This window comes from Odontomachus brunneus, unplaced genomic scaffold (assembly GCF_010583005.1).
Source record: "Odontomachus brunneus isolate Ranch 3 - 2012 unplaced genomic scaffold, Obru_v1 Obru_scaffold_033, whole genome shotgun sequence".
Classification (NCBI taxonomy): domain Eukaryota; kingdom Metazoa; phylum Arthropoda; class Insecta; order Hymenoptera; family Formicidae; genus Odontomachus; species Odontomachus brunneus.
This window is the reverse complement of record NW_022639483.1, coordinates 734,062-761,038: the sequence shown is the minus strand read 5'-3', so window position 1 is coordinate 761,038 and position 26,977 is coordinate 734,062. Positions and strand designations below refer to the sequence as shown.

The following is a 26,977-nucleotide window of genomic DNA, read 5'->3' as shown; positions in this document are numbered from 1 at the left end:
CCGAAATTAGTTCGCCCCGCGTAACTGAAACTCGCGGTACGCGCGTCATTAAGTTTTATCGTCGCGCGTCCCGTTTCATCGTTATTTCATTTTTTCGTTTCCCTAATTCTTTTTTCTTCTTTTCGTTTGGGACTTCGCTCACGGGCCCAAGGTTGCGGAGAAAATATTTATCTCGTTAAGATGCGTTAGATCGCTAATTAGCGAACATTCACAATTGTCAAAGTTCTCTCGTCATATCCGTAATCACGCCGTGAAATTAAATCCTCGCCCGAGATGGAGGAACCGCTTTGAGCTCAGCGAGGCACTTACGGAGCACTCTGTATACTCTTCTCGAGATACCAGGTGAGACACCTTTGCCGCGTCGCGACTGACGTCGCAGTTTTCACGGCGCATTACGCCGCGCTGTGCATTATACATACACCTCGATATAAAGTCCGCCAATTACCAGGCCCGCGCGTCGCCCGACAAGGGCGATTTACAGGTCGGTGAAAGAGAGGAGAGCTTCGCGTCCCGTTAAATTATCGGGGCGCGGCGTTACCCGGCTCCGAACCGGCCAGACCGGGGAGGAAAGTTCCCGTCGAAGGAGGCTAACACCGCGATTAGCATGAGAGTTTTACGTCTACGTGCGACGCCGCGAACGCGCTCGGAAGGCACGCGGGCAAGAACGCGAGAAAATTCGCATACTCTCTCCATACGAGGGGAATCCGAGAGCCTCGGTGGCCGTTATACCGCGACTCAGCGCGTTTTAGTTCGCTCGTCACGTTCAAATGGCGCTCCGCCCCGATCGAAGTCAAGAATACTGCGCGCCTGCCGCGTCTCTTTTCGCCGCATTTTTCTCGCACGAGACTGTCTAGGATCAACTGCCACGATTTCGACACAATTTTCCAGCGCTCTCCTCGCGAACGAACGAATCACGTGCGACTGATGTACATCGATGATGACCGCGAGAGCGGACTATATTTCGTATTCTTTGTGCGAAACGCGCAATTACCTGCACTCTGAGAAGAAGACACGGTAGCTGCATGAAAGCAAAGGACACTCTTGCTTGGAAAGTATCTCTATTTTTAACATGTAAATCTTAAAAATGGGATTCCATAGCGCCAAACGAAGATAAGTTACTTACATTAATGCATTTTACATGAGTTAACAAAGAGAAATATACTCCTATTACTCAATGATAATTTTGATGGATGGAAAATATTGGGTTGAGAATATGATGGGTTACGATGTTGAAAGAAGATATCATTATCGTCAAAAATAATTATATTGTACTTTTATTATAATTAAAGACTTTTATTATAATATTCAAATCGCGAGTAATGTGTGAAAAGAGTTCAGTCAAATTACACGCTAATGCATTTAAAAATAATACACTTGGGTTCGCACAGTGTATATCTTTTTCTGAGTGCACGGTGTTCCTCTGGCGTAAAAACGCGGCGATTGCGTTCAAAGAGGTAGGTGAATACCGCGGCCGGGAGTATCACACAGTTGATCCCAGGTTTTTCCGTGAAATTAATGGGGTATATACGTTTGTTTATTACTGACGGAAGAGAAAAGAAAACAGCGGCGCTTTCTCTCGAGCACACCATTTATTCGCTTTTAGTGGTTGCAAGTAGTTGCTACAAACACAGAACGTTGTGAATAATATGCGAACTTGCTCCGCGATGCTTTGAGGTCAAATTTTCTATCTGTTACGCGCGACTGTTGCAATATAATTTCCGATAAGGGTGAGGAGAAAAAGAGTGAAAAACCGCCGATGTGCCGACTTTTTTCGTCGGCTAACCCCCGTTATTATTCTCTCTCCCTCTCTCATTCTCTTTCTGTATTACATCCTCGTCCGGAAAGTGAACAAATTATCACACGACATTAAGGGAACAAATTTGCAACCGTTTCACATGCGCCGCGCGTAAAACGGCACGCTGAGGAGGGGGAACGCGAAGCGCGCGTTTTGCGACTGACATGGAATTCGGTTTAATAGATTGATAAACGGCGGAGTACACGTCGCGGAAAATGAACGTAACGAGTGAGAATTTTGCTTGGCCACATCCGCGAAAGCAACCGCCACAAAGTAGACGAGGCGTCGAGGAGTTCGTTCCTTTTTTTCGGCGAAATAAATCATCAACGTTATAACGCTCAGTGACGTAATAAATGTGCAAGGCACTTAAGTGCAAACGAAAACGCCGAATTGTTCGCGTTGCTTTCCCGTCGTCGTCGTTCAATCTCGTAGGCAAATGATCGTGGCGTCTGCAAGACGCGGAATGAAGGCGTGGAGGATCGAATGAGGATTCTGAGCTTACACCCGGGTCTTATTATAGCGCGACGAGAAAAGAGATCGATCGAACCCTGCGGAGATACTTATTCATTGTCTCGACGCGATGCGCGGGATGCTAATAATGAACGAGGAGAACGAGGACGAAGCCAGGCCACTAACCCTGACGAACGACGTTTGTTTGCTGCCGCAACGTCTTTGGTTTCCTTTCCTACGTTTCCACGGCTGCCGCTTCGCTATTATTTTTTGATATCTTTTCCAATTACGTATCTCTATACATATATATATATATATATATATATATATATATATCTATATATATCTCTCTATCTCTCTCTCTCTCTCCTTTACACACACGTATATATATCTTCATATTTATATATAAACTGTGCATATATATACTATATATGTATACTATATATACGGAGTATCTGACAATTCATGACACCCGTTGCGCGCAGGTAAAGCGCATGAAATTGAACACAAAATTCCTCTACCATTTTGCAAAATTTCGAGTTATTTAAGTTAGAGAAGGTTAGAGAAGGTAAATGATTACGCGCGACACGGCGGATGAGCTGTGATGGCGGCGAGATGTCTGCAGTCGTGTGTTTGTACATTAGGTCGAACTGAGGAAAAGAGTCCATTTTGCGAACAACAACAACATGGATTTTTAGTTATATCAAAGAAGTTTGGTGCATTATCGCGCATAAACATGTACTAATCTTCGTCGCTTAATAAATAAAAATCTATATGATTATTTGCAAGATGATAGAGGACTTTTCCATTCCATCCAATGTACGAGCACACGACGGCAGACGTCGCCATCGCAGCTAGTCGCGCGTGATCGTTCGCCAAATTCAGTCGAAATTTAATTGAAAATTTTACGTGGTCGTTTGCGAAGTAGTAGAGAAACTTTGTTCTCGGTTTCACGAGTTCTACCCGCGCACAACGGGCGGGCCATCAGTTGTTGGAGACACCCTGCATATGTACCATATATATATATATATATATATATATATATATATATATATATATATATATATATACACACGTTCTGTCTCTCTTTTCTACACATTATATTACTCTCACATATGTTACGCTGTTCTTTCCCTCCCGCCGGTTCTTTCTTTCGCTTCATAACCTATGTATTTATACATGTGAAGCAGCACAATGCCGACGACAGGAATCTATCCATACACCACGTACACGCACGCACGCATCGTGTATGCCCGTCGACGAGCTGAACGTCTCGACTACTGTTCGTCCGTCGAGCGGGCGGAACAAATGAATCCGTGCGATTCGCCGCCGCGGCCAATTCGTCACAATTAACGCTCCCATCGAGACTTCGATCGCGGAAGAATCGCAGGGTGCGACGCCCCATCGATCTTTCTTCGCGCGACGCGAGAGACGCGCCAGATTGCACACGTTACCGCGGATATTTGCGACACCCGGGCGGCGCGATTTACGCGCGAGTATTCTGCGGGCGGAGGAATTTTCATTTCGCGTCTGGGTGACGTTTCCTTCTTTTTTTTTCTTTTTTTCCTTCGGTCATGGGACGACGAAACTTCCCCTCCGCGAAGTTGCGAACCCCGCCGGCGGCGTGCGATCTAACGCGACGGTGTTCGGTGACAAAGGGAGACGTAGCAAACGCACTTAGCATTTTTGCATCCGCAAAAGCAACATTTTACAAATGTTGCGAAGGGACGCGGGCGTTATTTCACGGCCGATCCCACCGCTCCAGCCGTAATGCGTCATTGTCGTGTAAACGAGGCGCGCTCCTGGAAACGCGACGGTTGTACATCACCGCCTCGGCAGCATCGAGTTAAAAAGCGCCCTCATTATTCGCCATGTGAACAATGGGGGGAGGGGGGTTGGATGCCTATGGCGGCTGTGCGTACGCACGATGACGTGGCGATACCTCGTCTAGTGGCGTCCATGAGTGACATTTTTTAGTTGCCGACGTCTGAAGAACGACAATTGGCTCGCCTATTCGTTATTGGCGACATCGAAATTTTTGCAAAGTTTCGCTCATTCTTTTGCCTTTTGCTCGGTCTCCAAAGCCGCGAGTCTGGATTTTGTGTTGCGTAAAGTCCCACCTTCAATTCACTCAATTCTCTATATGCGAAAAATTTAATCTTATTCTTAGCGGAAATTCTCTTACGTATCAAGAGGATTCTTCTAAAGTTAAAAGAAAAATTACCCAGATAAAGAATTCTAGTTCCAAAATGCGATTTCCTGTAATCCTAAATTCTAAGCGGAAATTCTTACCCAAAAAGTATTCTTCTTCTAATGAAGCGAAATTAACCGAAAATTTACTGGATAATACTCTGACTTTTCTTCTTTTAAATCAAAAGTCATATACTTTCTTGAAATAGAATATCCTTTACTACAAGAAATTTCTATTCACAGAATGAGACTTGTATTATAGATGAAAGACGAAATTTCTCTAACGTTAGGACTATTGTATTTCCTTTTTAATTTTAGAACAATTCCCTTGAGGCCATATATGAGAGGAATTCTGCTGAAGTTACGATTATATTTTTTCTAGTGAAATATTAATATTTCACCTAAAAAATATATGTTTATAGTAGTATTTTTTTTTGTAATCAGTTTGTAATCAGTGATTAAATCATGATCATGAATCCAGTCGTGATCACTACAAGTAAAACGATAAGCAACTGACTTTTTCAGTCTAAGGAACAAGACATCGTTGATTTTCGTATTTTATCAAAAGGAAAACAAGTTCGTCGAGAAAATGCGTGAATCTTGCATCAATTGTGCATTGCGTACATATCCATGCTTGCAGATTACATTACAGTCCCGAAATCTGTTTGTGATATGAATAATTATTTTCCGGAAAAAGAATTCTTCTTTGTTCAATGCGAAGTCGCTTATTTCCGTTCACCCTATGCGCTGGTACGATCACTATGTTCTCTCATCCTTACTGCTATTATTAATTAACGTTACTACCACCTGTCATGCCACGAAGTTCATATCTCATGATGCGCATTCCGTTGCAATTAATTATCTCGAATGCGGGCTGAGTATCACGAACAGAGTACGAAGATTCACGCTTCACGTTTGACTCTCTCGTAATTTTGCGGAGCTGCTTTCGTTGTTTTCGTAGTTGCGACATGAAAGCTCTGCCCCCTCGTATGTGTAGCTAAAAAATGTCACACCCCCCGCCCCCCCCCTCTCTATGCCTCGATAGCAACGCATTCTCTCTTCTTATCCACGGTAGTTAGCACGACGTACGAATAGTTGAAGATCTCCCTCGGAAAAACGTTGCGAGCGAAAGCACTGAGACGTGACGTCTCGCTAAAAGAAACGTCACGGTGAATTCGAGGAAGAGGAAGAAGGAAAAATTGCGACGTAAAATACTTTCACGTAGTAATCGCATAATGAGAACAGAAGCAACAAAGAGTCGCGCGCGATATTTTCGACGAAGAAATTAGATCGCGTGTGTCTCTCAATACATGAAATAACTAATTCTAACGACATCGGAAGCGTGGAAACGTACTCTGAGAAGAAAATATAAAAAAATTAACAAATATTATTATGTATCATCAATAAGAAAATATAAAAAAATTAACAAATATTATTGTGTATCATCAATATACTTAAATGAAGAAATTTTTTATTTGAGTAAATATATTAATTTAATTAAATTATATTAATAATTAAATATATTAATGGTAGCCACCTAATAAATATTTGTTCATTTTTATATTTTTTTTTCTCAGAGTACGTTTCCTCATTTCCGACGTCGTTAATCAAGATAGCCACGACAAGGGAAACAAGAAGCCAATACCCAAACTTACAATCACTATGTCGCTATTCGCGAGTTGCAGCAGCGTTTTTCCGCCGGAGTATCGCAGCTGCGAACTATCTGCAGTGTTTCGCTGGGAGCCCTTCGGGTCAAGAAGAGGAAACGATAACGTTTCCCGAAGCTCTCGAAGATGCGATCGCGCGCGAGAAATCTTCTCGGATCCATCGTACCGAGTCGATCGAGGAGGACACCTACGAATCTATCTACCTACCCCCGCGAATCTGATAACCGACAGTAGTTGGACCGCGATCTCCACGCGCGATAAAATGACGACGACCTGAGCGCATTGACGGGAGTTCGCGCTAAAATCGAACATCCGTCCAACGCGAATTCGCGGCTGTCCATTGCAGATGCAAATGCGCGGCGACATAATTTCCTACAACGAAATCCGCATAGAAAATTCCTTGGGATTCAATTAACCTTCCAAAATAAATAATTATGGCTTCCGCGTAGAAATGTAGTGTTTCAAATATGCGATTCTAAAAGCGGGGAAACTCAAAGTTTTCCCAATATTTTATCTAGTCTTCATTTTACGTCAGAATTGAATAAAACATGCTGATATCAACTTTCCAAATAATCTCGTTATTCAATAAAATGCTCAAAGTGTTAAAAATATTCTACTATTTTCATATTTTATTCAATTGTATATAATAATTGATGTAAAAATGAGATTTCCTATTTGATGTCATGAAAGTATACTGACATTATCGACCGAAAAAAAGCGCGGTTTCCATAGTTTTTGTTTTGATTCCAAACAGACAAAGTTTCCAGGACAAAAATCAGTTCCTAATTGGTATCGTATTGATAACTAATTTTGGAGCAAATTTTGGTATTCTAATCAATTTCTATACTGCATCTGAGAAAATTATAGGAAATTTCTATGTAGGAATTCGCGACGCTTCGTCGAGGTGAGCGCACGAAGTTCATCGAACTCTAAAAGAAAAAATATCTAAAAAATAAAAAAATATTTATTTGATGAGTACTAATAACATATTTACTTACATTACACGGAAAAAGCATTTGATTAGGTTAACCAAACTTCTGGTAAAATATAAACGAATCAAAAAATTCCGATTGAAGTTACCTTCTATTCTATTCTGAAATCTTGTTAACTTGAACAGAACTCTCGCAACTTTAGTCGGAATTTCTGACTCATCCATGTTCCACCAGAAATTTCGTTAACCAAACTTTTTTTTTCGTGTACACTGAAAAAATCATTTTTGTATTTAGAACTAAAACATGTGGTACATACATTTGTTTGTAGAGCAACAATTTTTTGGTTGCAATTGCCAAATATTTGGTCGACCCAATTTTTATCAAATTGTGTTTCGAAGTGCCAAATTTTTGTTTCGACAACAAAATCCTTTTTTCTCTCTCAATATAATATAAAATATTTTCCAAATAAGAAATATCTATGTTTCTTTAAAAGAGCTCAACTTTTCACGTAACCAATTATTTACCCCACTTGAATAAGAGAATGTACGATAGACTTGAGTAAATATGCCATTAGCACCCAGCGAATAAACACTTCTTATTTTTTCGATGTTTCTTCTCTCAGCATGGTGAGCGTTCCCGCTGCGACACTCTCCGAGATGAAAGCAATCGTCGTTGTCGCCGTAATGCACGCGCGTGATACTTCCTGATAATAATGCGTCGAATAATGCGTTCCGTATCTCGGAGTGTTTTCCTTTTGCGTGTGTTTTACCGAAATACATTTTGTGCGTAGTATTTCCACTTTCGTTTCCTCGAGAAATCGCACACGCGACGACTTCGCACACGGCGGAGAATCAATTCGCTTTCGGCGACCGTCTGTCTCTTTCTCCTGCACGTCTATTAAGTATCCCGCGAGATATATTTGAATAGCCGGAGAATATTCGAGAAAATCCACATCGGATATCTGCGCAAAGCTTTGAGTTTTTCCTCTGCAAACTCCGGATTTACCGTCGCGCGTCCGAGGGGATGTTTCGGATTCTCTTTCAAAGTTATAGGGGAAATCTCCGCTCCGAGTTACAAAGCGCGAAGAAAAGAAAAGTTTTACGCTAAGCGCACGCGTAATGTCGCAAATGAAAGATCGCGCGCGGTGGATCTTTTATCTCGTACCATCGGCGTAATTGAAAGGCGACGCTGTCCTCTTTGACTCGCATGTCCGTGCGACAATTTCTCTCACACAAGATATACGCACGCACACACAGAAGCACTCATACAAACGATTTTCTCATTAAACAGAGAATCCAGCGGATCGCGCGTAATATCGCGCGCAAAGTTACCGGAAGAGAATCTATCCAATTCAATAAAAAAATAAAAAAAGAAAATCGCGACTCCGCACCGGTCGAAGAAAAAGCGTGTGCGCGTCGCGGAATTGCCGCGTGATTGGAGAGTCGAAATCTTGGCTCTTCCGTCGCGCAATTAACGATTTTCACCGATATCTCGCGATTACCGACGCCTTTCGCGCGCACACGTTGCGGACTCCGCGCGAATCGCATCCGAAGTCACGCAGAGCCGTTGATTTCTTAAGAGAAAAGAGACAATCTCTCGGGGCACGAGGTAAGTACAGTCATGGCCGGTCACGGCCGACCGCCTCGTCAGCGGGGTTGTAACTTGACGTGCGCGCGCTCAGCGAGAATCCACGCACACGCAGAGGCAAGAGAGGAAAATGCGAAGGATGACGACGATATAGGGGGGCAAGCCTTCGCAGCTTAGCGAATTTACCCCGCATAAGCACGGGAGGGAAGAAGAAGTCGTTCCCAACTTTCGTTTCCGCCGACGCGACGAATAATTTCGCGAAAATCTCCCCGTCGGTCCGTCCAGCACTTTCGTTTGCATTTCCCTCGAATGTGCGCGTTGGACATTTCGACATCCTCCCGGTAACTTCGTAATAAAGAGACGCGAGCGACGCATCGATACACCAAGGACGCATTACGTCGCTAAAGTTTAACCCTTTGAAGCACAGAACCTTCAAAATTCGGATTCGGAATAAAATACTCACGTCACATGTCTAGAATGACAATCCAAGAGATTATTCCCTTTGAAATTAATTTTTTTCTATTTCCCTATTTTTACAGAATAGCAGTTTCACCGTTCCATTGCGAGATCACTATGCCTGTAGCTATGATTTGGCTCTAATAGATGATCTCACATAGGTGAAACCACTATTCTCCAAAGGGTTAAGTAACAAGAAATCATCCTGGCAGGGTGATCCCTCGCGAGCGGCGAAGGAGAGGAAGTGCCGCTAAGAAGGGGTGACCTGGGGTTGGAGAGAGGGTGGGGTTAAGAGGAAATTGAGAGGAATTAAACATCGTCTCCCCGAGATACCGGCGCCTTTAGAACAGTCGGAGAGGAATAGCACGCCGCGACTCTAGAAGGAATTGAATTTGATGGAGCAGCTCGTTGCACTTGCCCTCATTTCCGCGGCCTGATAATCGCGATAAAGACAAGCCGTTGTGCCGGCTCACAGGTCAGTGGGACGTCGTCGGCTGGAATTTCCGACGAGCACACGCCACGAGATTCGACGTCGTGTCCTTCCGACGGACTCGATTTCCGATTCTAGTCTAATGCCCGGGAGTGGAGCTGCTCCGTCTGTTCTCGTACACGACGACGACGGCGACGACGACGACGACAACGTCATACATGCGGCACGCGCTTCCGAAACGGTCTCTCGTGGTCGCGGCGACGTAGACGTGTATCATACACGACGAGTGTTTTACACGCATTGCCACATTGCACCATTCTACATTCATGTCACCGTCATCGCGTGTAAGTGCACAAACATACACACACACACATAGACACGTCCGCCATGCCGCGTCGAACTCTCTCATTCCCAGTTTCCTCGCATTTTTTTCGTTTATTCTCCTTGGCGCGTCGCGATTTGCTCACGGATCTGCTCACTTGCATGAAGTCGAGTATTGCCGACATCTGAGATGAAACACACTCGGTACGGTGTGCTCTCACTTTCCTCTTTTCTCTCCGATGTCCTTATTATTCGTTGTTCTCATCGTCATCACCATCCACCACCACCATCACCACTATCACACCCGAAAACGCCTATCTCTTGCGACAACACCGATTGATCTGACCGATTTATTTGTCTCTCTGGCGAGCTTTTCTTCTTTCTTTTGTCATTTCTTTATTTCGCTATCGTCTGCCGCTGCATAATTATCAGAGAATCGATTTACACTTCTCTGTCTACACTATCTATGTCTTATTCTCTTTCAATCTCAGTCTACTACTCTCTACTATCTCTCTTCTTCTCTCTTCCTATCTCTTTTCCTGTATCTTTCTTGTACCTTTCTCCCCTCCTTTCTCTCTCTCTCTCTCCCTCTCTTTCTTCCTCTCTCTCTCTCTTTCTCTCCTTCTCTCCTGATTTCTTCATTTCCACCTTGCAAGCTGCTGGTTCGTTGAGTTTTTCTGAAAGTGCCTGTATACTCGGACATTGCCTGTAACACTATATTGCTTTCCACATATCTACGTTAAGTATATACGTGTAATGTCTGTTGGTTGGTGTTGGTATGTTTCGTACGAGCGGTACATATATATATATATATATTATATACACACATCTCTATTATCTATATATAGTGAAGTTATTTGATTGAACAATTGAATAGTCTTGTGCACGGATGCGATATCATTGAGAAACGTTACTGCGTGTCCATCTGACCGTGTCTCGTGTTGCATTTCGACGGTAACGCGTGTGTGTGGATGTGTGTAAGAGAAAGAGAGAGGAGGGAGAGAGAGACAGAAACAGAGAGAGAGAGAGAGGGGGAGGGCGAGAGAGAACTCACACGACCTAATCGCAATTCGCGTGTCACGTGTCGTCACGTACCCTGTCACTTCCGCAGGATAGGCAGACGAGAGCGTGACGCCTGGATTGTGTCGCTAATTCTACTAATCTCCCCCCTCTCTCTCTCTCTCTCTCTCTCTCTCTCTCTCGAAATGACCTCGCAACCACAAGGAACATTATGCTGCGCTTTTCATGCGCGACTCGTAAAGTCCCCCATGAGATTCTCTCAGATACTTCCCCCCGCCTGCATTGTGTGTTCGCGCGGCCGTTTCCTAATCGATTTCAAAGTACGAGCAGCACTTCAATCGTTCCTCGAGAGGGCTGTCCTTCTTCGCGATGAAAGAGAGTAGTGCGCCCCGCTAGTTTCGCAATCGCGCGACTTTCGTGCGCAAGACGCGACTTCAATCTCCGGGACGGGAAACACTAATTCCACGTTATCGCGTAATCGCGCGTGTTTACACCCGTTCATAGGAGACGTCCGAAAGTTGAACGTTTTATCGGCGTTTCATCGTTGGTGGACGTCGGCGAAAGACGCGAGAGAAACCGTCATTGTTTCCGTCGAGTTCTCGCCCGAGAGAGAGTGTGTGTGTGAGAGAGAGAGAGAGAGAGAGAGAGAGAGACAGAGAGCTTACTTGTTCGCTCACGACTCGTGGAACTTTCGAGCTCTACCGGCGCGAAACCGTGACAATAATTGCGCGGCCCGGCCATGTGCAATTACGCGGGCGCATTAACTCACGCTTTATAGACCGTATCTGTCTTTGCTCCCGTGCCTGTGACGATGTTTAGTGCAATAAGCTCCGGCACCTGCCAGCGTCACCAGCGCAGGTAAATGCAATTGACTCGAGCTTATCTCCGCCCTACCCTAGTCTCTCTCTCTCTCTCTCTCTCTCTCCGTCTTTCTCTCTCCGTCCGATCTCTCCTCTCTCTCTCCTCTCTCTCTCTCACTCTCTCTCTCTCTCTCTCTCTCTCTCTCTCTCTCTCTCTCACACACACACACACACACACTCTCTCTCTTCCTGCTGAATTCTCTCGCAATCCACCTGGGATTCCAACGCCCACATATCTCCTCTCGCTTTTCCCGTCTCTACTCTACACGCATCTCCCACCTTCGTCTTCCACACTCACGTTCTTCCCTCCACCTATCCGTTTGTTTCAAGACAATGCGTAGCCACGGTAACGTTTTAGCGAGACCAGAGGTAAGATTCAGATCGTGCGAAGCGAGATACCGCAATCGTCGACGCTCCCCGCTCGCGGACTTTGTTAACACTGCTATTTATTAACTATTCACGCGCTGCGATAACAGCTGACCCGTGGTGGCGATAGTTCCCTGCCTGCCGCGTCACGAGTTGCTGCCTCGATAATCGCGTTGTATTATTCCTATCCGCGACAGAGTCGCCCATTCGTCAGTAATTTCGAAGAGTAGTTGATAACAGTCGCGCACTCGATAACGTGTTCACGCTTGCGAGCATCTCGCTGCAAAGGGCGGAAAGGCTCCCGCGCAGGGACGAGCCAAGTAATTCTCGCGCGAAGCGATTGTGCTGAAATATTCATCGACGTAGTATATATCTCACCCCCGAGACAAAGCTCTCGCGCTGAAATCGCGAGAATCGCGTGCCCCTGCGCGTTATAACGGCGAAGGGCGCGCGATTTCCCCGCGAAAATCCTCCCGGTCGACGGACGGGAAGGGCGAAGGGCAGCGCGAGATCGAGAATAAATTAGGCGACGAGGTTCCGGCAGGAGTGTCGTAAAAAGAGCGTTACCGTCGAGCCGAGATTATCTCGTTTCAGTCTGATGAAGGAATCACTCCACTGAGAGTTGAGGGATATCATTGTCGACATTAGACCATTAGACTCCGGCGCGGAGGAAAAAGGAGGAGCAATCGTGACAGAGTCGGTTACACGAGCGAGGAGTCGAAATTTTAGTCCTACTTTCGACCTGAACTTTCTAACACCCCGTATATTCTGAAGGATCAGCATATATTTAATACACAAGCAAACTCAAGTCTTACTTGGCGCTTTTAAATAGCAGGAAACGCACGAAATATCACTTATAGGTTCTAAAGAGACAGAGAGTTAGTAGGTTAAAGAAAATCTAAAGAGATCAATATAAGCTTCATAGTATCAAAGTAGAATTAAACACTCAATTATTGGCATCTCTTTAGTCATCGATTCTATAGAAAAAAGCTGGTACTAGATAAGATCAATATTACAATTGATCTTATCTATGAACACTCTATTATCCCAAAAGAGAACTTTATGATTGTGAATAATCATTGCTGGTCGCAAAAAAAACTCAAATTTTTATACAGTAACAATTACTAAAGGGGATCAATAATTGGACATTATAAACGTTAAATGAAATATTGAGATCGAAAGAAGGATTAGAATTTGACTTAAAAATATTCGCGAAGCAGAGGTTCATGGCTGCCTGAGTCGAAATTTTAGCCCTACTTTCGACACGAACCTCCTAACATCTGTAAATTCTAAGAAATCAGTGTATGTTTAATACAAACACAAGAACAACTTGGCGCCAGAAATGACAGAAAGTGCATAAAACGTCACTTGTAGATACCAAAGAGAACTTCCTCTGACAAAGCTAGCGGGTTAAATAGCATCAAAGGAGATTGGTATAGGCTTCAGAGTCTCAAAGTAGATGCGAGGTAGAACAATGAGATCAAAGGGGAAATCAAAATTTCGACTCGGGACGCTTCGGGAGCGACGTTATGTGGCGAGAGAACAGAGGAATTAATGATTGTGCAATAATGATCCGGCAAGAATAGTAGTACAGTGTACGGATTGGCGTGTGCGAGAATGGAATATCGAGAATAACAAGTGTGCATCCATTGGTAAGGAGCAGCGTACAAAAATAGATCCTCACAGTTAAAGATGGATGGCGAACGGATAGACGACAATTCCTCAAACAAGACCGTGACGCGGCCTCTCTGTCCGCGCGGATTTGTCTCCATAATTTCGTCACGAAGTCGGCGCACGTACGGATCCAATCTTGGTGCCAGCGAGACTTCCCTGTCACACGCTTCCACGCAACGAGCAGCTTGATAGTTCACGCGAATTTCTCGGTTCGCAGGCAATCGAAGAATGCGACGATAAATCGGCGCGGATCCGACAGCCGCGCACGCGAATTTATCGTGAGGGATCGATTGCTCGTGAATCTCTCCAAGACGAACGAACGAACGAACGAACGAACGAACGAACGAACGAACGAACGAACGAACGAACGAACGAACGGACGAACAACCCGGACGGACAAGCCGCGTCCTTGGAGGAATTTTCGTGGTTGCCGTTGAGAATCCTCGAAAACGAATAAAGCCGATTCGTGTGGCGTGGAATTAGCGAATCAGTTCGCCAAGTGAGTTTCTCGGTCGCCCGAATCATCGAAGCGGTTTCGTCTACTCGAGTGTCTGCGAAGCCGGCTTTGCTCGTCGGTTCTGTCGGTGGCGACCGGGTAGATCCCTATCCGATAATCGGATGCACGTTCGCGGTTCTATTCGACCGGCTCTCAAGTCTACGCCGATTTATCGGTCAGCTCGCTAGATCGCGCGAACCCTTTTGATCCGCTCGAAAAATCGATCTGCGCCAATCCAGACGGAATTAGGCAAACGACGTTGACGCACTGCCGGTGCGCTGAGGTATCCTTTCCTTCTTCCTTCCTTTTTCCCTTTCTTCCTTCCTTCCTTCCTTCCTTCCTTTCTTCCTTCCTTCCTGCTCGGGAGAAAAACGTTCGCCCGGGCGGAAGGTTAGAACAAGATGTCCGAAAGCGAGGACCGTTTTTTCTCGTAGAAACGTAATTTATCTGGATATTTGTCGCGCAGACGACGTGCACGCGTGCCAGAGAGATCCGTTCCCGGCCGGCGATTCGCAATTAATAGAGCGCCGGCTCGTAACAATCTTGCACAGGAGTCGTAAGCAAAAAAACGAGAGAGAGAGAGGTCTATACTAATTCCCGAGAGCTATGTAAACCGAGAACTATGTAAACACAGAAAATTCATACATTCGACACGGAGAATTCGTTCGCTCGGACGAAAAATGAAAACGCGTTTCACGCGTACGTGTGTGCATGCCTCTCTGTGTGAATTAATATTTTTCGACGGTACCGCAGTCGCTTCTACGGTACCTCAATGATAGAATGATCTATTGCAAACGCCGGAATTACAGTCGATCCTATGGCGCGTTCGTTGGGAAAAACAGCGGCATCAATTTGCGGTGGACTGCCGGATTTTCCCCGGAAGCCGTCAGGGTCGTCTATCTTCTCGCTTTCTCTCTCTCTCTCTCAATCTTTCTCACTCTCTCGCTCCCTTTCTCTCTCTTTTTCTCTCTTCCCCATAACCCTTATCTGCTCGCAAACGATTCTAGAAATCCACCCACGTATCCCGTCGACTTCCTAGTGAGACGCCAGTTCGATGGCGCCGATGGAATTCGCGCAACTTCTCGAAAGTTCGTCTGTGAAACCAGGCGCGACACAAAGCGGAAGAAGAAAAAAAGAGGACGGCGGAGAAAGAGGGAGGGGGAGGGGGACCGAGAAAAAACTCACATCACGACCGACGGTGATAGTCGCAGTAGAACAGTCACACATAACGCGCGCGCAGAGTTTCAAGAAAACATCGAGCGTATTGTTCCCCGCGAAATCCACCGTTTCCCTCCGGCTTTCTTGCTTCTTCCCTCCCTTTTTCCTTCCTGCGCGAGCGATATTTTCTTTCGGACAAGTTCTCCGGCAATCCGGACAAACAAGAAAAGACAGCGAGAGAAAGAGAGAGAGAGAGAGAGAAGGAGTGATCGATCGATCGATCAGTTTCACGCACATATGCACGTCGTCTACGCCGATGCAAGACACGAAACCAGGCGGGTGTGTGTGTGTATGATGTTGCAGGTGTGACCATCCTGTTGTCACAGACGGTGTTTTCCCTGCTGGTGGCCCACGTGTTGACGCAAACCTCCGAGGCGGTGCCACTTATAGGTACCGATCCACCTTTCCTACCTACCTACCCCAACAACCAACTCGACACTGTGGGGAGTTTCCTTGTTCCTAACACGTGGATAAATTAAGCGAGATGATTATCTGATCAAGCGATATACGTACACGATATTTATCAATAGATTTATAAATATTATCTCGTACCTAGCAAAGCAAACTAGGTTGATCTCCAGAGATGACAAAATCAGGAGAAGAGAGAGAGAGAGAGAGACAACTTTCATTACAATTCCTTTTCTTTTAATTGCGTCTTATATTCAATGGAAACGAAATAAAAAGTGACGCTTTGTGGTATTATTAGTCGAAATCGAGGTGTCTCGATTCGCAAACTAATTTCCGCATCACCCAGAAGGCAGCCGAGAATTTCTATCACGACTATCACGTCGATTTAATTTCACTAATTGATCTTTTCGTCTCTCTCTTTCGGGGAACGACTTCAGAAGCACAAAAGTCTGAATCTGCGATGGATTTTGTCTCAAGTCGCCACGACACCTAGAAATAAGGGCACCGATGCGACGAGCGTATCGAGTCACATTTTATGCGATTTGCGACGCTGTCTAACACTCGGGAATAACTCGTCGAGTCACCCGCCGCGGGTGAACGGAACGAATGACAACGATTTGAAGTCAGTGTCGGGCATTAATCAGTGAAAATTGTCTTCCACTAAAATAATCGGCAAATCGATAATCAAGATTAATCAACTGTCACACATAAGAAAATAAAAAATAATGTAAAATACAATTGAATTAATTTAACGAAATTGATTTAATTAAATTATCTGCGATTTTTCATGTATGACGATTCATTTCAATTATTGACTCGTCGATTATATTTTAGACTGAGGAAGTTTTAGTCGATCAACGCTCGATGCTGTTTCAAGTTGCACTGCGCACGCGCCAGCGCCGGCCGCATGGTCGAACGACCGCGTGGGTTTCCCCCCCTCCCGCACCACGTCAGCTGTTGACCACGTGATGACAGAGAAACGTCAAACAGCCGTCACTCGCACGCTCGCGTACTTCGATGCCGAGCTGAGCGCGGAATTCTAAAACTTGATCTACAGTCTTTGTTTCTTTTTCTTCATCTCTTTCTGACTTATGCCATAAGTTAGAAGAAGATACAGAACAAGGAATGGAAAAACAAAAAATACATTGTAGATCAGACTTGAGAAGCAGGTGACTCGCGAAGGAATTCACGTGGAGACATGGAACAAAAACCAGCTTCTTCAGCGCGCGACCGTGTTGCTCCTTCGTTGACGAATCGGAAAACGATCTGCGGCCAAACATTGTGATAAATCGAACTCGAGGAAACTCCCTACACGACGCACACCCTCTCACTCGCGACAGAATCGCCTAGATTCGTTCCTTCGTCCCTCCAGTCGTGACGATAATGACAATGTTATTGCGCGGTAGATGGAAGCCAAAGGATGTGATGTATAAGAGGCATTTGTCGTGCGATCGAACGAGCGCGCTCGAACAGCACTCGTCACGCTTGTTTCATCGTTCGATCGCGAGTGTTTTTTGAGTGTTCCGCCCGGCGCTGTTCTCAACAAGCGTAACGTTATGAATCGACTCGTAACTATCAAACGTTTACGATACGTCTACCTTGCCGATAATATCAAGATATAATCTTATATTTAATTTATAATTATTATACGGACTCTATGATTAGTAGTATGCTCCATTGATGCGCTTTGATATTTCAGTAGAATTCTATGAAATATTCAAATTGCGATTAAGCATCAACGCCCCCCTCCCATTGAGCAGTGCTCTTCGACTTGAATAATTCACGCGTTGATTTTTGCGACGCGCTCGGATCCATCGAGGGGATTGTTTCCGTTCGTTGTTATTTCATTCTGCAAACGTGACCGCGGAGAGAACGAAGTTTGACGAAAGTGCTTGGTGAAAATCGAAAGACACCGGCAATGGAATTGATGCAGCATCGGCATTTTCGATCGTGTCTATTTAGGGCGCGAAGTGAACGTCAAGTGAACGTCGCGGAGTGAACGCGTGAGTGTAACGTGAGTGTAACTCTGAGTGCAAAGGACGAGTGGATACGTGTACGTTACAGGCAATGTCCGCTGAATGCAATCACTGCTTAACGTGTCTATCGCGCATTACTACTTGCATATACGATGTCGCCAGGTAAGACTCGACGAACGCGGCAGCTGCAATCGCGATCTCTCGACTGCGAACCTTTCGACTGTCGCATTTCCGTCGCTCGGCGACTCTTTCCCGCGACGTCCCATCGCATTTGGACAAGCCGGATAAAAGATACTTCCCGTGATGATCCTGCCTTCGGTCTCCGCCCTTCGTTTCCGATCCCTCTCCATTTTCGTTCCCACGACCGAGTCATCACTCAAGCATCGACATCATTCACCGATACAATCGCACGACACATACACACACAACACTATTTCTAACTGTTCAGAAACGAGCTAGCAAGTTAATGTTATGCATTGAACTATACATCAAAGACTCTGTTGAAGTCGATACAACGAAATTAAGGGAAAGACAAGACCTGTAAGAGCTATACACTGGAAGTCGAGGAAGAAGAGACTGAAGACTGCTTTCTTGGGAAATATCTTCCTAACGACTTCGACAACTGATAATTTCAATAATTACAGCAATGATTGATATACCCTTTCCATTGGTCAAAAGCGATTATTCCTACACGCGATCTCTCGGGGTTCGTTTGCGAGGATATCGGTGGAGAAAATGCGCGTGACGGTTAAGAAATCGGATAATTACGCGCGTTAACAGAAGGAACGATCACGGAAGATTAAGTTGCTTTAGCGCGCGGGTTCATTTTGTAATCAGAGCAAATCTCGTACAGACGCGGAGAACTCGGATCGCGCGATAAAAGATACTGCAAGATGGAGTCAGATTGCACGGGCAAAGGTAACTTCGCACTACGTAAATAAAGATTCTAGCGGCGCATTTAATACCGGAGCAAGTAATCCACGCGCTGATACCGGCTTCTCGTTAATGTCTTTCCCAGTTCCAAACCTCGCTACATTATGGCACAAATGAATCTCCACCGGTGCCGTTTAACTCCATATTTTACGGCACGGGCGCACGAGATCGCGTAATTTAAGAGAATCTGTCTCCGCGAGCACATTTTCCTTTCTCGTCACTTATATTCCAAAAGCGCGCATATATCTTCCTCTCCCTCGTAATATCGCGATAAAACGAAACTCTTCTTTAATTCCACTAAACCCCACGATTCGTTGCTGCGAGAGTTCACTCGGACTTTATGTTTCAGTTGTGGCCGTTCCGAAATCTCCTCGAGAACGTCACGCGACTTTATGATGAAGCATACATTTCAAATTACCGAATGTACCGCGACGTACCGCGCCGTTAAGATCACCATCGCCAACGTTTACGGACGATGAATCGTAAAGAATAAGCGTCCCGATAAGGAGTGAGGCTGTAGGGGGAATAATTGACTCGCGAGACTGCACGAGAGAGCGGGAAACAAATAGAGCGCGGCACGTAGACATTGGAATGTTTCCGAGCGCGGAGACTTTACGAGTCATAATCCAGCAGGTGGTGAATTACGGCATTATGAGCGCGCAGTGTTCGTAAACTCTCTCGGGCCATTTCGCGCGATCGCGGCCGCGCGACGCAGTTCCGCGCTTGATCGCCCAATATCAATTCGAACAGTTGACTCGCGGGAACGACGCCCTCCGTGCCCGGAAATCGCGTCCCTTTGGGCGCCGCATATTTCCCGGCGCGAAAGTAACGAGCTCATGAATGAGAAACAACGCCGGGCCGCGCGGCCAAACTTCCCGTTCAGTCGTCTCGGAGAGGCGCGCTCCGAGGTATAATCGACTTGAACTCGGCGTTCCTTGCCGAACGTATTCCGTCCGCGCGTCATGAACCTTCAAAAGAATTCCCTCGCTTGCCTTTCGTGAAACTTACCAAACGACGAGACGCCGTCGTACCTCGTGCGTCCGCAACGAGTCCTTTTAGCCGAGAGACAGATGGAAAGAGAGGGAGGGGGAGAGAAAGTACTTAGTGTCAATGTGAAATCGCGAAGACGAAATTCTCAGCGACGGTTCCGCAACGGAGCAGCTTTTGAATCTTTCAGATTACTCTTATCGGAAGAGACGCACCGGACGAGAATTAAAAAACTGGACGAAAAGTAGAACGATCCGGAAAAAAGCAAGGAAAAGTGGAGCCGAGTATTTCGTACTTATCGTACTTCTCATGTGCATCAGTATTCAAATGTGCTCTAAATCGAGAGTTATCAAAAATTGTCAACTACACTGTTAAATCCGTAGTGTCAAATTATACTCAATTTGAGTTATTTTTAACCATTCCTATAAGTCGCCACTGCTCCTACTAAATATGTCGTTAATTTAACTAATGTAATGGAGTTAAATAATTTAACTTAAAAAATGTATTAAATTTGACTAAAATTTAGTTTATTTTTTATTATGTGCACGTTAATGTAACCTTTGTTTTAGTAAAAAATGACTTAATATTGTTTTAAATGGGTTGATTAGATGTGGTTGTTTTTTTAAACACATGTTTTGTGTTAAAATAGTAAATTTTGACACACATGATAGTTAAAAATAACTAAATATTATTTAACTCAAGAAATTGGTTTAAATTTGACCCTCCAATATTTAACAGTATAGGCACATCCATTTCTACATAGTCATATATCGTTTCCGAGTGAAAATTTTGGTTCCACGTTAAATTTTGAATTATACAACGCAGTGGGAACTAAGTTAGCAAAGTAGATTTATAATTCCTCTTTCACATTCTTTCAAAATAAGTATTGAATGGAACAGTAAGGCTGAAAGTATTGATTATTCGACCACGCTGCATCCAAGAAGCTGTGACATTTTAACAATAAAGAGAGTCAAACCGAGGACAAGGAAAAGCTTAAGCAGTAAGAAAATGAATCAATCACAGTCGACGAATCTTTTTACGGGCAAACAATAATCAATTGTGATCAATCAATTTTCTTACTACTTCAGTCGTACTGTTCAAGTTTTCCTGTATGTGCGGACCTCTCGTTCTCGTGTTACGCGTAATCGATAGGAAAGTGATACAAGTCTAATGTAGCCAATCATTTTTTATAAAAAAAATGGTAAATAATCAGCTTACATCAAATTGAATCATAGCATTTTCCTGTCGGATGTGGTATCAAGTCAAATAGATTAAAAGTCGCTGTTATTATATGCTTATCTATACAATTTTCATAGCCATAGTTCTTATAATACATAATGTTCAGTTAGTACACCTCTCATATGTATAACGAGAAAAAGTATTGCTGCCTCTCTGTTGTGATCTGTGGAACAAATACTTTGGTTGAAAGATCTCTCTCCGTTTAGGGTTTGGTTACGCCACACATCACTTCAAAAATTTCAAAAAAATGTTTTAAATCAATGTGAGCTAAAAATGATAACACATTTCTTCATACATTTTTTTGATGTAAGAAATAACTAAAAAATTGGAGACAAATCTAATATTCCCCAAGGTTTACTTGTTAGTGTTAAAATATCGCTGCTGCAGATACACTGTTATTGCTTCTTCGAATAACTAACAGTTACGTGATTACGTAGAAACGGATGATTGAAAATCTTCACTAACTCTCGATCTAGAGAATAGCCAAGCATGTTTCCGGTGTAACGAGGCGCGACTTAACTGTCCCGCAAACATGCCCCTCAAGTGACAACCGGAGATCTATCTTGCTTTTTCCCGCCAGTGAGAGAAACTTAATCCTAAAACAGCTTTTTCGGCCGGCTCGAAATTCACAAAATGGAGGCAAAAGCGCGGTGCACTTACGACGGCCCTCTTCGTTTCTAAGGATACTTATATCGAATGTACCGCACAGAAACGGGCGGTGCAGCCGCGTGGAAATTTAAAGGCTCATGTAAATTGAAAGACACGGAGCGAGCATAAACCGCTTCGGCCGACACACTCGCGTTCGCGTGCGAAAAATTTCCTCCCGACGTTCGAAATGAATTTCGCCCTCGACGTTTCATCCTCGACCTACTCCTCCCGCGCTCCTCCCCGGCAGCAGAAGGGGGTTGTATTTCCGCGTGACCGGATAACTCATAATTATTTCGCGATCTCATATCTACCGCTCGCGTCCTATCGATATTTTCGATCGCGCGCGGTCAGAAGAAGAAAAAACATAGGCAATATTTAATTTAGCCGCATTCGGAGCGGCCAAGTATAGACGGCTGTTTCATTATCGGCGAGGCATTCGCGCCACATTGCCGTCGCCGCATTGTCGAGATTCAATTTCGTGAAAACGTATGACACGTGTCGACCACGCGGACACGCGAGCGATCGTCACGCTTGTCGAAGCAGCACGAATTCTCATGAACAACATCAGCAACGTGACGCGCCCGTATGTTAATTGCAATTCGCGTTTTGTTGCGAAAATGCCGCGCGAGTCTATGTCGCTTTACGTTCAGTCCATTTGTTTTACGTTTAATTTCGATGGAGTAAAGGTCTATCTACAATAAGATCGACAAAGTAGGCAGTAAAACATAAGCAAATTGACCATTATTTTTGTAAATCGACATGATTGGTCAATTTGCTTACGTCTTAGTGCCAATCTCGTTGTAAATGGCTCTTAAGATTGCCGCGCGATCACGGATTTTTACGCTTGGATTATTGACGATTTATATAGACAAAATGTTAGACATATAATAATTATAATAATAATATTGCACACATAAAGACTTTTTGATGCTCAGTATTAAATAAAAATATTCTTGAAAATTTGATCTTGTTTTAACATTCCGGGGAAAAAATTTTCTTTTGCTGGTGGTGAATTTTTATGCCAGCCAGGCTTCCATTACTAACGACGTAGAAGGAGAAACGTTAAACACATCTCGTACGGAGAAAATATCGTGGCGAAAATTGCGCCAAAATTATATTTCACTTTACAAAGCTTTCCCGTAAAACTGGGCCACATTCTGACATTGTGCAGTATATTTTGCTATGAAAATAGTGAATTTGACGATCCACTGAATATTTTATTCAAGTAATCAAGTTCGAATTGCAATTTAATTTAATTTAATTCAAGCAACCGCAACCTAATCCAAATAATTAAGTTCAAGTTACAATAATTTTCTAGTGAAAAGTGCATAATATTTTTAAGCAAATATGCAGTAATTTCGGTCATAATTCCTGCATGAACCAAGATGAAAAAATTTTACCACATTTTCTCCATGCAAATGTTTGCTACGTAATATTAAACAGAGACACTTATTAATTGAGTCGCGCTTCAAAATGCCAGAAAAGTAGGATCCATTTGCGTATTGAAACGGGCGATAAATTTGATTTCATTACATTCCGGAAGTTTAGTCACCGAAAAACACATCCTGTACCACAAAAATCACCGATCATCCTGTACATCTCGCGTCAAATTCGTCGAATAGTTCATGAGCAATTCGCGACGAAACGCGCGGAGAGAAGAATTATAGTTTTATCGGGGCGCGCGAGCTGTGGGAAACACGCCGCGCGCGAGCGCGTGTGTATGCAGCGAATATTCGGACGAACCGAGTTAACAGTGTCAGATTGGATTTCGAGCAATGCGCCTATCCTCCCGCCAAACTCCCGGTGCGCCTATTCTTTTCATTCACTGCAGCGAAAACAACAACGTGACAATGTCGGCGAGCGCGACGTTCGACTGCGCGGCCGCGACGAATCGCGCTGCGATCACGGATCATATCTAATCTCCAATGAGGCACAGTGTGTAATTTATGCCCATTGCTGCTGTGGTATCGCGGGATGCACAACTTTCGGAAATAAAATAATTGAATTATCCATCACAATCCACCACAATCCATTATCAAATTTATTCAAAAGATATTCTGAGAATCTTAATGAGTTTATTTCAATCAAAAATATTAAATTAAAACGAAAAAAATGTGTCACTTGTTTTAAGTATTTCATAAATCTATATATATCCGCAAACTCATTACACACACACAATTGATTAACGTCGCGTTAAGTATCGCTCCACGATATCGATGGCCGAGCCGCGTGTATGACACAGAAAAATATATCTTGCATTCAAATAAATGTTACAAGTTTCCAAAATTTCAGAAGAGTTTAAGGGAGACAGTTGGTTACCGGTATAAGTTGGCAAAGCCGACTTATTTCTAGTATTTTCTAACAAATGACAAAATTAAACAAGTAAAATTTTTGAACGTCAAACGTACCCCGAATCGAAATTTTGATCCTACTTACTATTCCTTTGATCTTTACTATTCCATTCAATACCTATTTTAATACTCTGAAGCCTATAATATATTTTGACAATAAAAACGAAAAGTGAAATTTTTGGCATCGTCAGAGTCAGAGTAGAAGTAATTGTATTATTGAAAACTCACTTTGCTAACTTAGCTCTTACTATGTTGTAGAATTCAAAGTTTAACAAAAAGCCAAAATTTCAACTTGGGATGACTTGCTTGATTGTGAAATCTGTTAAAGAATAGTAGAAATAAACGATTTTGCCAGCTTACGCAATGGCCAAATAAGTCTTCTCTATAAATGTCTGTTAATCTCTACCATCACTATCAAATTTATTCAAAACATATTCCGGATCCTAATGAGCTTAGCATTTTAATCAAGAATATTAAAATTAAAAAGATAAAGCCGGTTTGCTTGCTCTACGTAAAGTCGAAACAACTTTTTCTTAGATGAACTTTTATAACATTCTTGCCAAGAGAATCAATTCTTCTTCCGAGTACATGATAATGAGGTTTTCTCAAATTTGCGTTGGATATATTCCAAGACTATTATCAAGAAAATATGTTCTGCTGACGATAACTATTACTTAAAAGAAAGGAAGCTAAATAATGGCTTTTCTTAGCAAACTAGAATGAAATTTTTCTCTGATATTTTAGACTTCCGCGCACGGTGTGGCAAAAGACATTTTGTTCGGTGTACACACAGAAAAATACACACTGTATCCAAGTAAATGTTACTTGTTTCAAAAATGTCCTAAGTTTATATGTCCGCAAATTCGTCACAAGTTCAACACAGACATCAAATTCAAAAATACGTTTTGAATCTTAGTAAGTTTAACATTTCAATGAGGAGTACCCAATTAAGACAAAAATTCGGTTTACTTGCTACGTAGAGCAGAAGTAACTTTTTCTACGATAAAATTTTGCAATATTCTTTCCAAGAGAATACATTTGTCTTTGGAGTATGTGATAATGAGCTTTTCGTGACGAGTATATTTTCACAACAGTCACTGATCGTCCGCGCCGAAATCAATTAACATGCTGTATTATTTATGTTATCTCTGGCGGAAGAACGCAATATTCGCACGACGATCATGTCGTGAATTTTCGGGCCCCGATCTAATAACACGACGGCCGCGCGCTGCTTTCGACCGCACGCTCCCGACATACTGGCCGGGAGATTTGCATACAGCCATCACCAGCTGAGTATCGTGTTTCCATACTGGTATCGACGCGATATCATTTTCAAATAGGGCTTCCGGAAACTTTGCCTCTCAAAACGAGGGAATTTTAACGCGAGCTCTGCTGTTTGATCCGCGACGTAGACCAGCAGTTTCACTGCGAAATCATGACGAGATTCCACAGTTTATTTTATCTTCACGATAAAAACTTTAGAACGAAGTCCGCGAATATCACCGCGCCTGTTCGCGTCGGGCCGTTTTCTCTCTTTTTTTTTACGTTTTTCTTTTCTCCGTTGGAGAGTGCTCCGGAAGATTCTCACGCCGCCCCCCTCGTCGGTATTATTACGCGTCATGAAGTTTTCATGACGGTAATGACTGCAACAAACCGGGCCACAGCCAGAATGTGACCTTGCTGCGGGTTGAATGCAAATGGAATGATTGATATACATCGCCGGGCATTACGGCGACGTAAATTCGCGTCTATAATTCAACGGGCATAACGAACGTATAATTACGTATCGCGCGTATTTCGTTACTGCATGTTATGTTCGCTCGTTGATCATCGGGAGGAAATTATTAACCGATAAACGCGACGAACGCCCGCTAGATCGGTACGAACACACGTCGATATTAATGTTTTCACATCGGGCATACAAAGTACTCGATTTACAAAGGACGTAGAAACACCAGTTGAACTGTACGACACAATGCGATACAAAAAAGAAAGAAATACAAGGTGAACGAGATCCAAACGCTATTGTCAGCGTGATAAAGTATACTGTGTGTGTGTGTGTGTGTGTGCGTGTGTGTGTGGAAGAAAAAATATTTAAAAAAATAAAAAATATTTATTCGACAGGTACTGATAACACACATTTACTTTATTGCGAAAAAATACTTGAAAATTTATTTCTATGATACAAAGTTAATCTCTGCGAAATAAAGTATATTTCTGCAAAATAAAATTTGTTTCCGCGAAATAAACTTTTGTCCCACAAATAAATTTTTAAACATCTTTTATTCAGTGTTGAATCTAAATTCATTTTTTTTTTTAATAAAAGAAGCAGTGGATTTCATGGAAAACCACGATTTTAAGAAATATTTTCTAAGAAATATTTTTGAAAAATATTTTTTGAGAAATATTTTTTCTAAGTGCAAAATTATTTAGTCTAACAAGTAAACCTACCCAAGTTATACTCTAATTTCTTTTTAATTTGGTACAAATGTAAAAGTACAAAAAATATTTGTTTTTTTTTTTCATTTTGGCTCACTTTGAGTTTCACAGGCAGTTTACAGCTTTAAATATTCTCATTCCTATCATCAACAAGTGCAACAAAAATGCATAAGAAATAATATTGAATACAAGATAGATGTTTTTAGTTTCCTGATTATGAATATGAAATCACATGTATGAAATTGTTTGTATAAATAATAAAATGTTTAAATAAAATATGTAAAAAGTTGAAAAAATTATTTATACAAATAATTTCTCGGTTTGGCTGAGATATGAACCATTTTTGACTAATTTAACACAAATTTAAAATATTTCGGTTGGAATTTCGGTTAAAGCAATTTAAAATGGTTTGTGTCTCAGCTATGCCGACTTTGTTGAAATTTTAATTAAAATTGCCGGATTTCTCTCTCTCTCTCTCGCTCTCTCTCTCTCTCTCTCACTCTCTCTCTCTCTCTCTCTCTCTCTCTCTCGCTC

General features: G+C 43.1%; 1 protein-coding gene across 6 annotated transcripts in view; it reads left to right on the top strand.

Annotated features, from left to right (window-relative positions):
- LOC116843446 (neuronal acetylcholine receptor subunit alpha-7) overlaps positions 1–26,977 on the top strand; it is a 359,573-nt gene that overhangs the window by 289,584 nt on the left and 43,012 nt on the right. The window lies entirely within an intron of this gene.